Below are 10,047 nucleotides of genomic sequence, written 5' to 3' on the forward strand. Positions count from 1 at the left end.
GGATTGGCGTCAACCAACGTCCAGGGTGCAGTTGCAATGGTTTCTTGGTTTTGCAAACTTCTACCACCGTTTCATTCGGGACTACAGCACCCTGGTGGCCCCCATCTCGGTACTCACCTCTCCCAAGGTACCGTTCAAATGGTCTCCAGCTGTCAACAAAGCCTTTGTGGACCTGAAGCATCGGTTCACAACAGCACCCATCCTCATCCATCCGGACCCCTTGCGTCAATTTGTGGTGGAAGTGGATGCTTCAGATGTTGGAGTAGGGGCCATCCTGTTCCAGCGATCTGCCCAGGACCAGAAGCTTCATCCCTGTACCTTCCTGTCCCATCGTCTCAATACTGCTGAAAGGAACACCAATGTTGGCAACCGAGAACTCCTGGCGGTGAAGATGGCGTTGGAAGAGTGGAGGCACTGGCTGGAAGGAGCAGAACAGCCATTCCTGGTCTGGACCGACCATAAAAACCTGGAATATCTCCGTACAGCCAAGCGCCTCAACTCCAGGCAGGCCCGCTGGGCCCTCCTGTTCACCAGATTTAACTTCACCATCTCCTACTGCCCAGGGTCAAAGAATGTGAAGCCTGACGCCCTCTCCCGCCTATACAGTTCCTCTGCCACACCCTCGACCTCTGAAACCATTCTCCCTACCTCATGCATTGCTGCCACTGTGGATTGGGGTATTGAGAACCTGGTCCGCGAGGCACAACACTCCCAGCCTGGACCTGAAGGGGGCCCGGCTAACCGGCTGTTTGTCCCTAATCCAGTCCGCTCCCGGGTCCTGGAATGGGCTCACTCCTCCAGGCTGACCTGTCATCCAGGGTCTCATCGTACACTAGCCTTCCTTTGACAACGTTTCTGGCGGCCCACAATGGTCCCTGACGTCTCTGCCTTCGTCACCGCATGCACTGTGTGTGCTCAAAACAAGACTCCACGGCAAGCTCCTTCTGGACTCCTGCAGCCACTACCAGTTCCTCATCGTCCCTGGTCTCATATACAGTTGAAGTCAGGAATGTACATACACTTAGGATGGAGTCATTAAAACTCGTTTTTCAACCACTCCACAAATTTCTTGTTACTAAACTATAGTTTTGGCAAGTCGTTTAGGACATCTACTTTGTGCATGACACAAGTCATTTTTCCAACAATTGTTAACAGACAGATTATTTCACTTATAATTGACTGTATCACAATTCCAGTGGGTCAGAAGTTTACATACACTAAGTTGACTGTGCCTTTAAACAGCAGTTGCAACGGTTTAGCAGCAGTGGTTTCTTCCTTGCCGAGTGGCCTTTCAGGTTATGTCGATATAGGACTCGTTTTACTGTGGATATAGATACTTTTGTACCTATTACAGAGTCCTTTGCTGTTGTTCTGGGATTGATTTGCACTTTTTGCACCAAAGTACGTTCATCTCTAGGAGACAGAACGCATCTACTTCCTGAGCAGTATGACGGCTGTGTGGTCCCATGGTGTTTATACTTGCGTACTATTGTTTGTACAGATGAGCGTGATACCTTCAGGCGTTTGGAAATTGCGCCCAAGGATGAACCAGACTTGTGGTCTACAATGTTTTTTCTGAGGTCTTGGCTGATTTCTTTTGATTTTCCCATGATGTCAAGCAAAGAGGCAATGAGTTTGAAGGTAGGCCTTGAAATACATCCACAGGTACACCTCCAATTGACTCAAATGATGTCAATTAGCCAATCAGAAGCTTCTAAAGCCATGACATCATTTTCTGAAATGTTCCAAGCTGTTTAAAGGCACAGTCAACTTAGTGTACATAAACATCTGACCCACTGGAATTGTGATACAGTGAATTATAAGTGAAATAATCTGTCTGTAAACAATTGTTGGAAAAATGACTTGTGTCATGCACAAAGTAGATGTCCTAACCGACTTGCCAAAACTATAGTTTGTTAACAAGAAATTTGTGGAGTGGTTGAAAAATAAGTTTTAATGACTCCAACCTATGTGTATGTAAACGTCTGACTTCAACTGTACCTTAAAAAAAGGTAGGGGAGTGGATCAGAAAACCAGTCAGCATCTGGAGTGACCACCAGTTGCCTCATGCAGCGCAAAACATCTCCTTCACATAGAGTTAATCAGGCTGTTGATTGTGGCCTGTGGAATGTTGTCCCAGTCCCTTTCAATGGTTGTGCAAAGTTGCTGGATATTGGCGGGAACTGGAACACGCTGTCGTATACGTCAACCCAGAGCATCCCAAACATGCTCCGCAGGTGACATGTCTGGTGAGTATGCAGGCCATGGAAGAACTTGGACATTTTCAGCTTCCAGGAATTGTGTTTCGATCCTGGTGACATTGGGCCATGCATTATCATGCTGAAACATGAGGTGATGGCGGCGGATGAATGGCGTAATAGGCCTCAGGATCTCGGCACTGTATCCCTCTGCATTCAAATTGCCATCGTTGTCTGTAGCTTATGCCTGCCCATACCATAACCTCACCGCCACCATGGGGCACTGTTTACAATGTTGACATCAGCAAACCGCTCACCCACACAACGCCATACACGTGGTCTGCATTTGTGAGGCCGGTTGGACGTACTGACAAATTCTTTAAAATGACGTTGGAGGCGGCTTATGGTGGAGAAATGAACATTCAATGCTCTGGCAATATCTCTGGTGGACATTCCTGCAGTCAGCCTGCCAATTACACGCTTCCTCAAAACTTGAGACATCTGTGGTATTGGGTTGTGTAACGAAACTGCACATTTTAGAGTGACCTTTTATTGTCCCCAGCACAAGATGCACCTGTGTAATGATCATGCTGTCTAATCAGATTCTTGATATGCCACACCTGTCAGGTGGACAGATTATCTTGGCAATGGAGAAATACTCAATAACAGGGATGTAAAAACAAATTGTACACAACATTTGAGAGAAATAAGCTTTTTGTGCACATAGAACATTTCTGGGATCTTTTATTTAAGCTCATGAGGCATGGGACCAACACTTTACATGTTGTATTTATATTTTTGTTCAGTTTCGTTAATAGACCAAGAAAGAGTTCCAAACCTCTCGGCCAATAACAGCAACTTTTCAGTTTTCCCATCCGGGGCTCAGACCACTCCCAAAGTCCTAGAAAAATTATTGCTTAAGAAATGTCCCTTTGCTAATGAACTATTTTTGTTTTGTTTATAATTTTAATAAAAAATAAAAAATCACAATAAGGTAGTTAAATTGTTACCCAGAAATGGTTATATTGAGGTAAAAACAGCTGCATTGGGCCTTTAAGACCTTGCTTTGTCAGCTTCATTAGTTAAATGTATTACAGTGGCACACCAGTGTGAGTGATTTGGCTAAACCCTTGCCAATATCCAGAGGCTGAAATTAAACTTACATTAAATTAAAATATGGCCTGTGCCTTTCTGACTTTCTGGCTTGGCTAGTAGCTTCTAACTGGGCTGCATGGAACATAGACATACGTTTTACAGAACCAAACCAACCATGTTGTCCTTCCTGGCATTGACTCATGTAGTATTGATCAAATTAACTTAGAGTATAGCAACAGCTGCCCCTTGGTTATTGGTTGTCATATGCATCACGTCCAATGCAAATTAAAACAACACCCCTACAATTCAGAGGGTGCACACATACAGCATACATTGTAACATTATGATCATCAAGTATCCTTACTGTTTTACAGGGTCTCCTTCCATAATGAAAACACCACAGTGTGATAACACAGGACCAGTAGAACGCAAGACGTCAAAAATAGTTTGTCTTTGGACGGATATACACTCTCTCAGAGTCTGGTTCTTGTAAAAACATTTAATAAAACATACTTTAAAAAGCCGCAGGGCTATCCAGTTAGTACAGCTAACTGAATAAGTCTTTGGCTAGTGACAGCGGTAGTCTTGAGGGTTGTTGGAGGCATGAGTCTGGACATTTCGACTGCATCCCAAATGACACCCTATTCCCTATATATCGCAGTACACCCTATGGGCCCTGGATTAAAAATAGTGCGCTATAAAAGGGAATAGGAAGCCATTTGGGACAGCAGCCTTCCTTCCACATTGATGTAAATACACAGCAGGTGACTGTCTCCTAGTAGCGTGCAGGTGAATATTTATATGTACTCTATAAATCCTCCATCGACATCAACTGAAGGGATGCCGGTTAGTTTAAAGTGCCAGTTTAAAGCAGAAATTGGGTTCTCTTTCTCTCTCTCTCCCCATAGTCGACCTCTTTGAATAAAAACCACCTGATTGAGTGAGTGTTTCCACCCCTTAATGAACCATTCCCTTCACTCTCAACCCAAGGCATTCAGCAGAAAGAAAGTAGGAGGGGGGGGATAGGTATTTTTCAGAATGTGTGTGCCTGGTGCTGTGAATTAGCTACCGGTGCATTTTTCTCCCCAGACATGCTTGCTGACAGCACACAGGCCAGCACTCAAAAATGCTTATCATTACAAAAATGAATCTACTACCTTTCATTACCCAATATTAGCACAAGTAAAACCATAAATAAAAACACTACTGAATAAATAAATGCTTTTTTCATGGAACTGATTTTGGCACACAAGGTCCTCTGGGGTGCTCCACCTCCCCAGGCTGAGGGTTTGCATGTGTGAGTGAATCAACCTATTTGGCACTAGCTACGCTCTCCCTCCGTACGTCCCTAGCATCTCAATCCTCCTACTCCTCAACTGGGGGAGTTCTTCTCTCCCCCCTCCCCACACCCACCTCCCTTTCATCTCCCTCCCCCTTGTTCCTTAACAGAGGTAGATCGGTCTCCCTCCACTCTCACTCCCCTCCCTCCCCCCTGCTCCTTAACAGAGGTAGACCCGTCTCCCTCCCTCCCCCTGCTACCTAATAGCGGGCTGCAGTAAGTCCATCAGTAGAGCTGCATAAAGAAGTCAGGAGCCCAGTCCAGGGCGGTCTGGGCCACAGCCAGCGCGGCCGCCCCCAGGGTGGCTGAGATGCCCCACACGGCCATCTTGACGAGCTGGTTGGCAGCTTGGTTGGGCTGCGTGTCCATGGGCAGGGCCATTTGGAAGTCTGGGCCCCCTCGGCCTTGGGCTGGGCCCCGAAGGAGCTGCCGACGGAGGACCGAGTCGGGCCGCTGCTGCTGAGTGGTCATCTGGAAGGCCTTGAAACAGTTGAAGGAGATACTGTTTTTGTCTGATAGGGTGTTAGCAGTTACTCATCGGCCGAGTTGGTTACGGCTCACAAGAATACTGAAACAGACAGTCGAAAAATAAATAGGGTCGGCACTTCACAATATGAGTTGTCCTACTACAGGAAATTGCCCATTGTTTACCACTGTCAAAGTGGAAGGAGAAAGGGGGAGGAGGTCTCGTGGCCTTGCAGTGAAAGATAGTAAACAACAGAGTGAAGAAATGTCAATAATGTCAATAAGAAAGACAGAAGGAAGAGAGACGGGTGACAAAAGAAGAAGAAATGCTCCATATGGGAGGGAGGGAGGGAGCAGTGCCCTATGGCCTCAAACAATTTTAATTTGGCTACGGCTTTTTCTCAATTACAATAGCAACACAACACCAGAAGCAACAGCCAGCACTTATGGGCAAGACAACGGCAACAGGGCACATTTTTTTTCCATCTTCTTCTACTCAACAGTTTGGAGAAAAACATCATTAAAAAAAACGTAAAATATTCACTTCCATTTCATTATCGTCCCTCTGGAAGTAATAGTAAACATTGCGCTGCAACACGAAATGCAAATGCCTTTTCTCTCTGATTATGAACGTTGTAAAAAGAAAAACGAGACGTTTAATGACAGAAAAACGCCTCTCGGAAAATGGTACTCCGAGTGAGCGTGTGTTTGTGCGCTGAGGGGCTCAATGTCTTTAAGTCTTTCGTTCGACTTTTTGATTCTCCCTCTCTCCCATCTCTCTCTCTCTCTCTCATTAGAATCGTCTGCTAATGAGCCCAGGCTGAAAATAGCTGACAGGTAACGGCAGACAATTAACTTTTAAACTTTCACTTTAAACAGCGTAACACCCCAGAGGGCCCAGCTCCTCAGATGAACCTCCTTCTGTAGTTTACAGTACATACAGTAGTGGCTGACTTCTATCACTCACTCCTCCTTCATTCCTCCCCCCTGACAGCATCCCAAATGGCACCCTATTCCCTATGAGGTGAGCGACTTTTGACCAGAGCTACCTTGTCAAAAGTAGTGCACCAAGTTAATATTTGTAACGTGATCCTGCGTTATGTGTATTGTATAATGTGAATTTTTTTTAAAATGTTGATCATAAAAAAATAACAATTGATGCAATAAATAGGGAATAGGGTGTGATTTGGAACACAGCCTCCATGTGACAGTTATAGTACAGTACAGTAGGTGGCTGGCTTAGCCTGTCCTCTCCTCTCGTTTCTCCTCCTGTTGAAAGGGTCTAGGACCTCGTCAATGACAGTGACACTCAGTCTTTGAATACAGCTGACAGGATAGTGACATTATGACCATGATCAAAGCAGCTCATTCTAAACCTTGAGAGAATTTGAGAAATATTTTGCGAGGTACAGGTGGCTTTGCTGGCGTCTTACCTTTGAAATGAAATATGTGGTCATTACAGGGATTTCAAAACAAATGTAAAAAATCCTATGAGCATTGTAACCCTTCCATCCCGTGCCTGCCTGCCTGCTGGTCATTCACCGTATGTGACCTTGGCCTAACCTGTACTGTCAGTGGTTCTGTTCCACAGTAGTTGTGTAGTCATTAGTACACCATGGATGTGTCGCAAATGGAACCCTATTCCCTTGTCCGAAGTAAAGTAAGGACACAACAGCGGTCAGACGGGTGATTCAGCATGCAGCTATCCTCGTGACCCAGAAGAAGCAGAGGATGTTCAGTGTGGTTGAGTCATCATCACCGACCCGGCCTGTTTGTCATGTCACCACCGGGAGCTGCTCTCTCAGCCGTGCAGCATGACGCAACACTACACTCCTGCTCGCTCTCTCCCTCTCTTACATTAGAGACACACCACAACTCAGAGTCAATATGCTGCAGCTAGATCTAAAATACACTGTATCAGTTAGTCACTCGCCGTCACACTTTCACTTGCATTTCATGTCATGCATCGCCCTACTACTGGGCAAGAGGAGGGAGACGAGGTCACCTGTTACTCTATACTGGGTCAAAGTCAAACCAACGCATACATGACCTTCCTGTAAGGAGTTAATGTCATGTCTCGTATACAAGAGCCCCACAGCCACCGCTCATTCAGCCTAGCTCTCCTGGGTTGTATTCATTAGGCACCAAATGGAAGAAAACGGACTGAAACAGGGAGGATTCTACCTGGAGTGTCTAATAACAAATGCTAATTTTCCTTTTCTGTGGCAAAACGTTGTGTGTGCACTAATGAATACGAACCTGTCCTGGGTGTCACCAACTCTTTCTACCCAACGTCACCTGTTGTGAGATCAACCCAGGCCAATCCTCACTGACTTTCTGACTGACTCAGCACTTCCTACAATAAGAAGGAAGGAGCAACTAGCCAGAGAGCTTGTGTCGCTACACTGCCCTCCAGGCAGACATTTGTATCCAGCTGTCACTCAAGGCCCCTTGTCAGCAATGTCATTTACTCCTGGAGAGGAATGACAGCAGCCCGGGTTGAAGGATACAGACAGAGGGATGACTGCAGCATCAGTGGAAGGATATGGGCTACGGAGAGGGGAAGTGATGGGGGGAATGTGATTAGGTATGGTACACCTACATGCATTGACACACAGCAAGCGTCATATCACACAAGGTCACAACCTTTTTCTTTTATATTCATTTTTGTACTTTTATTTCGACAGCGAAGTCATACTAAGACTAGGGTCTATTTTACAGATGAGCCCTGCATAAATACATCAACACATGCAATATACAAAATAAAAAAAACATGAAAAAAAAAGACATTTATCAACATTGAGGTCTGACCAAGAGGGACCAGAACATCTACACTGAAGAAAAATAGAAACGCAAAATGTAGAAGTGTTGTTCCCATGTTTCATGATCTGAAAGATATCCCCGTTAGTGAGCATTTCTCCTTTGCCAAGATAATCCATTCACCTGACAGGTGTGGCATATCAAGAAGCACATTACACAGGTGCACCTTGTGCTGGGGACAATGAAAGGCCACTCTAAAATGTGCAGAGAATTTAGCAGTACATCCAACCAGACTCACAACCGCAGACCACATGTATGGCGTACTGTGCGTGAGCAGTTTGCTGATGTCAACGGTGTGAACAGAGTGCACCGTGGTGGCGGTGGGGTTATGGTATGGACAGGCATAAGCTACAGACAACGAACACAATTGCATTTTATTGATGGCAATTTGAATGCACAGATTCCGCGACGAGATCCTGAGGCCCAATATCGTGCCATTCATCACCTCCTGTTTCAGCATGATAATGCACATCCCAATGTCACCAGGATCTGTACACAATTCCTTCAAGCTGAAAATGTCCCAGTTCTTCCATGGCCTGTATACTCACCAGACATGACACCCATTGAGCATGTTTGGGATGCTCTGGGTTGACGTGTACGACATTATGTTTTAGTTCCCCCCAATATCCAGCAACTTCACACAGCCATTGAAGGAGTGGGACAACATTCCACAGGCCACAATCAACAGCCTGATCAACTCTATGTGAAGGAGATGTGTCACGCTGCATGAGGCAAATGGTGGTCACACCCGATACTGACTGGTTTTATGATCCACGCTCCTACTTTTTTAAAGATATCTGTGACCAACAGATGCATACCTGTATTCCCAGTCATGTGAAATCCATAGATTAGGTCCTTATTTATTTATTTTAATTGACTGACTTTCTTATATGAACTGTAACTCAATAAAATCTTTGAAATTGTTGCATGTTGCCTTTTTTTTGCTCAGTACAATTTCAGAGCGCTCTGGAAGTTGTTCCACATAAAGGGTGCAAAAAACCCCAACTAAAATCAGCTTTACCCTACTCTGTGGAGACCGAAGGGGCCTCCAGTGGTATCCAAGCCTGAGACCGGGTTTGGTCATTTGTACGTCTACATTTTATTAATGATGATAGACACATAGGACGTTTTTGCATAAGTGTTTTGTAGAGGCCCAAACCACTTTTTGATAAAAAACACAATGGTGAGTTCTAGAACCATCACCAGTAATAAACCTAAGGGCACAATGGAAAATAGCATCTAGTGGTTTAAGTGTACATGCTGCTGCATGCAAATAGGTAATGTCCCCAGAATCTAAAATAGACATAAAAGTGGCCTGGACAATTACCTACCTATTAACAAAAGTCAGACATGCTTTGTTTTTGTAAAATAAACCAACCTTGATGTTCAACTTCTTCACCAGCTCAGTGACATGTTTTTCAATTACTGTTTGTCATCAAGCCAGATACCAAGATGTTTGTAGGATGGAACTCACTCAATCTGTGTACCGTTCAAACTAGTCATTACAAATTCATTTAAATCTGGGTTATGAGACCTAGAAAAAAGCATGCATTTAGTTTTGTTTGAATTTAGCAGTAACTTTAGATCCAATAGTGACCTCTGCAGTGTTTGATAATCAGACTTCAAATGTGAAAAGGCTTGGCCAACCAATGGAGCAATAGAATACAACATAGTATCATCTGCATACAAATGAATATTAGAATTGTTTTACAGCATTAACAATGCTATCTATATAGATTGTAAAAAGTAGTGGGCCGAGAACAAACCTTGGGGCACCCCTTTACGTAACTCAAGGAACTCAGACTTGATCCCATCTACCTTGATGACCTGAGTTCTGTCTTTGAGATAATTATGAAACCATCGGCAAGCATCTGTACGTTTTTCACTGTCTTTTTACTGTTGTTTTTATTTCTTTACTTATCTATTGTTCACCTAATACCTTTTTTTGCACTGTTGGTTAGAGCCTGTAAGTAAGCATTTCACTGTAAGGTCTACCTGTTGTATTCAGTGTGACAAATAAACTTTGATTTGATTTGTACCAATCATATCGAGGACAGCTTATTCAAAAGAATAACATGATCTACAGTATCAAAAGCTTTTGACAAGTCTACAAACATGGCATCACAATTA

The sequence above is a fragment of the Salmo trutta genome, chromosome 36 (assembly GCF_901001165.1).
Source record: "Salmo trutta chromosome 36, fSalTru1.1, whole genome shotgun sequence".
Taxonomy (NCBI): domain Eukaryota; kingdom Metazoa; phylum Chordata; class Actinopteri; order Salmoniformes; family Salmonidae; genus Salmo; species Salmo trutta.